Raw genomic sequence first — 6317 nt, 5'->3', positions numbered from 1 at the left:
CCCAGGGCCGCCCAGCTTCTCTGCCATCACTCCTTTGACTACAACAAACCAACTGGCGCCCAGCCCCAACCCGATGGACTCTAGCAAATGTTCACACAAAGCCAATCCTCCTGCTGTCCTAAGTCACCCCAGGACCAGCGTCCTCATAGCCAACGTCCAAGCGTATCGCCCAGAGCATGCTGGGATTGTTCAGAGGATTTGATCCTGAATTTGCAAGGGCTCCTGCCCTGCCTCACTGGTTCCTTGGCAGGGTGGGTTGGGGAGGAAATGACACAACCTCTCAGACACTGGGCAGAGCTCGGTCCTCCCTCCTCATCTGTCTAGGACCAGCCTTGGTGCCCCATCTGGCATGTCTGAAGGTATTTCCCTGTTTACTCTAGCATAGAGCTTTCGTATCCTTTGTCTGTTGGCCCCAGCTGCAGTTCAGTTTTCAGGGTCTCTCAGTTTTCTCTGGTCTGCCTGTTTGGTCTCCAGAAGCCAGACTCCTACTTCTCCCCAAGGCTGACCTGCAGCTCTCTGTCCATGACCATGACAGGAGAGCCAGGCCCACATGAGGAAGGTACTTCCTGGGCTACAGTGCCCCGGCAAAGGGCTCTCGTGAGCCCCCTTGTCCTGTAAGCCACACTGCAGGCTGCACAAGGCTCCCTCTGATTCAGGGCAGCAAGGGGGTTCCAGCTGCCTGCTGTGGCTGGCCTGGAGAGGGACAGTTTGGCCTGCTAACCTGCACTAGCTGTGAGGCTGGGTCACAGGACAGCCTGTCTCTGTGCCCTTCTTCTGTGTCTAGGGTGCCTGTCCAGCTTGCCTCCTTGTTTCTTGCCTAAGCTTGCCTAGGCAGGTGCTTTGATCCCCTGAGCTATCTCACTGGCCCCAGATTACTCTTTCTGTAGATCCTTCTCTGCGTATTGCATGGGGGATTTCAGGCCTCCTACCTAGCCCAGCTCTGCATATCCATACATGGATATAAGGTCAGATTCAGCCAAAGGGAGACCACTGCCCCTTTGAGGAGAGTGGCCATGTATCCTCCACCTAATCCCCCTGTGATCTCCACAGCCACCTAAGATTTTTTTTTTTTTTTTTTTTTTTTTAGCACAGGGTCTACAGGGACTACAGGATCTCACTACACAGATCAGACTTGTAATGATTCTCCTGGTTTCAGCCTCCCAAGCGCTGGGATTATAGGCGAACATTGCCACGCCCTGTCTCATACACCTAAGAATTCTGATACTGACTGCATATAACCATCTAATAGTCTATGTTCAATTCCCCAATTACCCCTAACATATCCTTTGTAATTCTTAAAAACCTGGCTCTCTACTCGGTGGCTGTTTTTCTTGATTCTCTTTCTTTTCTTTCAATGTAATGCAAGTAGATATCAATAAGTAAAATACAAGAATCACTCTAGATAGTTCTAGAAAAAAATTCCATAACAAAACAATTGGAGAATAACAACAGCTCCTGCGCTGGGCACACTTATCTTAGAATGGCCAAAATGCTCCCGCGCCTACAAATGGTAGACAAAAAAGCCTTTCTGTTCCAAAGAAGGAACAGGCAGATGAATGCGCCGCGTTCTTGCGGGCATCAGGGCCCCACGCCCAGGCCTGCACATGGAGCTACGTTCCCAGCTCCTTTCCATGCTTCATGCTGACAAGGTGTCTCATAGGTCCCTGTGTATTATTATACACATACCAATAGCATTTTGATCACATCCACCTACCAGTTATTCTCTTTCATACCCCCTCCTCTGTGTCATTTCTGCAACTTCCTCTGACTATAACTATTTCAAAAAGCGTAATGGTCACAAAAAATGGTGCTGGGGAGATAACTCAGCAGCATAAGTGCCTGCCTGGCAAGCACAAGGTTCCAAGTTTGATCTCCAGCCCCATATGCCGTGCCAGCCCTGGAACTCCAGGTCCGCTGTGCTGGCAGAGAACTGGGCCTAGTGGTGCACACCTGAAAACCCACTGCTGGGGAGGCTGAGACAAGAGGATCGCTGAGTTCAGGACTAGCCTGGGGGCTACAAAAGTGAGCACAAGACCTGCCCAAACTGTACAGCCAGCCCCATCTCAAAAAAAAGAAAATTTGTATCTGGGCATCAAATAGACCCAGCAATCATTTTAAAAGTCTGCCTCACCTCATTCATTCTGTCCTCGCTCTGTGACCTGAAGTGTGACATCAGTGAATCTGCTTAAGTCTGCCTGCAGCGGAGCTTGGAACTTGGCGCTCACCTTGAGCTCCAGCACCCTGCACCCCCTGCTCTTCTTTCTCCAGGGCGGAATAAATCAGACCGTGGTTCCTCAGGATCCCCAGCACCACGCATCATGCCAGCCCCACCCCCAAGGCGAGCTGAGCTGGCCACAGGGTCTGGGCATAGTGGCATATACCTGTAATGCCAGCACTGGGAAGGCTGAAAACAGGAGGATCACTGTGAGTCTGAGCTGCATAGTGAAACCCTATAAGAACAAAATACGTTTAAAATAAAAAAGGGGGGCCAGGGAGATGGCTCAGTAGAATAAGCGCTTCCCTGGCAAGCACAAGGGCCTGAGTTCAATCCCTGGTTCCGCAAAATAAATAAATAAATAAATAAATAAATAAATAAATAAATAAATAAAATGTCAAAGGGAACTCCAATTTGAAGACTTTGCTTTATTTGTGTAACTTTTGTAGGCAGTAATGTATAACAGAACAGAAACTGCGGTACTGTACTTATAGTATAAGCCAGCAAAAATTACAGTGCTGTGCCAACAAGGTGTACTGTACCAAGAAAAGACACCGAGGCTCTCAAAACAAGATGTGCTCAACTATACAAAAAAAAAAAAAAGTAAATCCGAGCAGTGGGTCTTAAGTCTGAACAGCTGCTGGCCAAGTAGCATATCAGTACACTGGTTTATGGGAGGCTGAGAATATACATATTGTATATATACATATACATACTGTGCTGCTAAGCTATAGTGCCATGGTAACGTAAGTTAGGACTTGTAGTTGGACACAGTGACACACTCCTGTCATCAGAACTCGGGAGGCTGAGGTAAGCGGATCGCAGTAAGACAGAGGCCAGCCTGAATTACACAGTGACAATCTATTTCAAAAACCCATCATTGCCACACCCAAACCATCAAGATGAAGTAGGTAGCAAAGGGTCAGTCCACGGTCATTTTGACTCCAAAAGTGGTGCATGGAGCAATCCTCCCTCACTCCTCCCTGGACTTGCTGGCTGTCTTACTGGGGAGACTGGGTAAGGGAGGAGCCGCACTTGCCGGGTGCGGGCACCTGGTCAGGCTCTGTCCTGCAGCTGCGTCCCAGTCCAGCCCTGGCTGAGCAGGCAGGTCCAGCTGGGGGTAGACGGAGGAAGCCAGGCTCACACTGAATCCAAACTGCCCCCCACCCCGTTTCTCTCTGGTAAGCAGCATGGTGTATCGAATCTGTTTTCTCATCTATTTTTCTATAGCTTCAGAGCTCAAGTTAGAGAAGGATCCATGAGATGTTATTACTGGCTCTGATAGCAAATGAGCAGATGCACAGGAAAGAGAAGGATACAAAGAGGAAACGCTGCACTTCCCCAGGCAGATCGGCTAGATGACTTTCCTCCAGCGCTACATGGTTTAAATCAAGGCAGAACGGAGCAGTCAGACATGCAGGACACCAGACTGATTGCCTTGATTGCCCTGACCTTTGTTTTGAAATCATCCCATTTACTTTTATATGCTTCGGTTCTTTTGTGTTGTTTCATCTTTTGTATGTTGGTACCAATGTATACAGCAACAGAGAGCAGGAGTCTAAGTTGTATCAGATGTGGCACTCCAGTGAATCTTGTCACTGACTGAAATGCTGTTTAAACTGTGAAGGCTTGGCTTTTTTCTCTCCCCCAAACTCTTTCTTTAGGCTTCTAACTGACTTTTGCCTTCTGTGTTGGGAGCGTCAGCAGAGCCCTCCTGTGGATAGTTTAAAAACTGTAATTTGCTGTTCTTATAAACTGGCTTTCCAGGGTAGACGGTTATGTCAGCTTTGCGTGTCAGCTGGTGGGTTTTGATCCTGTGAGCTGGGGACTTTAATTGAATGTTTTTAGCATCATGTACAAAATGAACATAATTATAGCCTGGATCTTAGCATCGCCAGAAGGAAAGGCAGGCACGTGCAACTCAGCGCCTTCGGGAAAGGGAGATGACACAGGGAGAGGCAGTTCCGCTTCCTGAGGCTTGGAAGGACAGGGCCCTGCATCCGGAGGGCCACAGTGGGAGAACCTCGCTCCATCACCAGGTCTGGCCCTAAAGCCCAAATCTAGATTTAATTAAACTTTCTCTGATGAGATGAGGGGATTTTCTTACGAGCATAAACATTTTGCTAGGAATTACAACACATACCCAGAACAACCCTGGATTCAGCACCCAGATTGAAATCAAGAAGCTGTGGTCTTTCCCCCCAACTCTCCTGATGCCCACCACCACACTGTTTCAGTCCGACATCCACTCATCCTACCGACCCGGCCAGACAGTCATCTCTGCGGAATCCAGCGATCCAGGAGTAGCAGTTGGGTGCCAGGCCTCCGCGCTGGACCCCAGAGTTTCCTGATCTTTTTTTGTTTTAGACAAAGCTACTCCCAAGTAGAAACTGCCTGTCCCCCTACTGGGTTGAACATTCATCTTACCTTCTCCGGCCGTCGCCCCCTGTGGCACAGAACGTTCCTGCAGGTTCATGCACTGTGGCTTCTTCAGCCCCCTGGGTTCCTGTTCTCCTCTCGAGGAAAGGCTGTGACCGTGTTCAGCTTTGCCTCTTGCCTGTTTCATTTGCTTTACGTGGGGATTTTGATATCTTCTTCATGTCTCTTTATTCACTCAGATTTCTATCTTTCTGGACTGAGTTCTTCAGTTCCATCTACCATAACTTACAAACTCAACTTTCCTGATCAGTCTTTTTTTTTTTTAAATGTTAGCTGAAGTTTTTTATTAACTCATAATTACTTGTCTTCTGGTTTGTTGAAGCAGTAAGTCAGACAACACTTGCCACAATAATGTCTGTCAAAGTGGCTGGCCATAAAAACTCCTGCACCACATTGATCTGAGGGGCACTCTCGACGAATACAACTAATTTTGCCATTTTCATCCACCTTATAGTGTTTTAGGACAGCCAACTTAACCTTCTTTCTCTGATGCTTATTCTTCTTGGGAGTGGCATAAGACTTCTTCCTTTTCTTAGCACTATCACGGAGTCTCAACACAAGATGAAGGGTAGACTCCTTTTGAACGTTGTAATCAGACAAGGTACGTCCATCCTCCAGTTGCTTACCAGCAAAGATCAGCCTGTGCTGATCAGGAGGAATTCCTTCCTTGTCCTGGATCTTGGTCTTTACATTTTCTATAGTGTCCAAGGGTTCAACCTCGAGCGTGATGGTCTTTCTCGTAAGGGTTTTCATGAAAATCTGCATCTTGGTGGCGGTTCCACCACATATGGAGGATCTGAAAGCCTGATCAGTCTTTTCAGCTGATTATTGATCTCATTTCATCACTCTTTTAATTCAATAACTATAATTTATTTCCAAATTTTGAGTTTTTTAAGCCATATGGATTTTGACTCGAGCAATCTTTGGTTGTTTCAGAACTCCCTGTTCTTGTTCAGCGTTACTTTTACTTCCTGCGCGTTTCTAAGGATTTGAAACACTGTCCAAGGCCTGCCTTCTTTCTCTGTTTTCCTGTGTGTCATCTAGGTGTGCGTTTTCCCATGTGTCCTTATGGCTTTCTCCTGCGGCACCTGCTTACTAGAATACCAAAGAGTTCACGCAGGCGCCCGCTTGGCACAGCTGCGTTTTCTCCCTCTAGGGATCTATTTTATGGCCCCTACAGTCAGACTTCCCCAGAGACCACGATTAGGAAGAAGAGCGGGTGTGACCAGTCCTGGGTTCCCACCTCAGAACCCACTGGCAGCCCCAGCCTGGAACCCCAAGCAACACATAGTGTGGTCGTGTCTGTGTGTCTGCGAGCCTTCCGCGCCCTCTGCGCCGCCCCACGTGCCCCCCTCCGCGCCGCCCTCCGCGCCCCCCTCCGCGCCCCCCTCCGCGTCCCCCTTCCCCGTTCCCCCTCCGCGCCCCCCTCCGCGCCCCCCTTCCGTGTTCCCCCTCGGCGCCCCCAGCACTCCTGGCACCTGCTGCATCACCACAGGTGGGCGTCCACGGCTGGGCACCTCCCAGCTGCTGGCTCCTGCTCTCCTGCCCCACCGGGCTCGTGGCACTCACCCAAGGGAGGCAGCACTGGCCCTGCGTGCAGTGGGTCTTCCGAATCCACAGATCCCACACCTTCGGGCTCAACCAACTGCGTGTTGAAGACACT

At 49.2% G+C, this 6317-nt stretch overlaps 1 pseudogene; it reads right to left on the bottom strand.

The window, feature by feature from the left end:
* Positions 1 to 4922: 4922 nt before the first annotated feature.
* LOC101569247 lies at positions 4923 to 5419 on the bottom strand (annotated as a pseudogene).
* Between the last annotated feature and the right edge of the window lie 898 nt (positions 5420 to 6317).

This window comes from Octodon degus, unplaced genomic scaffold, assembly GCF_000260255.1.
Source record: "Octodon degus isolate 3935 unplaced genomic scaffold, OctDeg1.0 scaffold00089, whole genome shotgun sequence".
Lineage (NCBI taxonomy): Eukaryota > Metazoa > Chordata > Mammalia > Rodentia > Octodontidae > Octodon > Octodon degus.
This window is presented reverse-complemented; position numbering and strand designations above follow the sequence as displayed.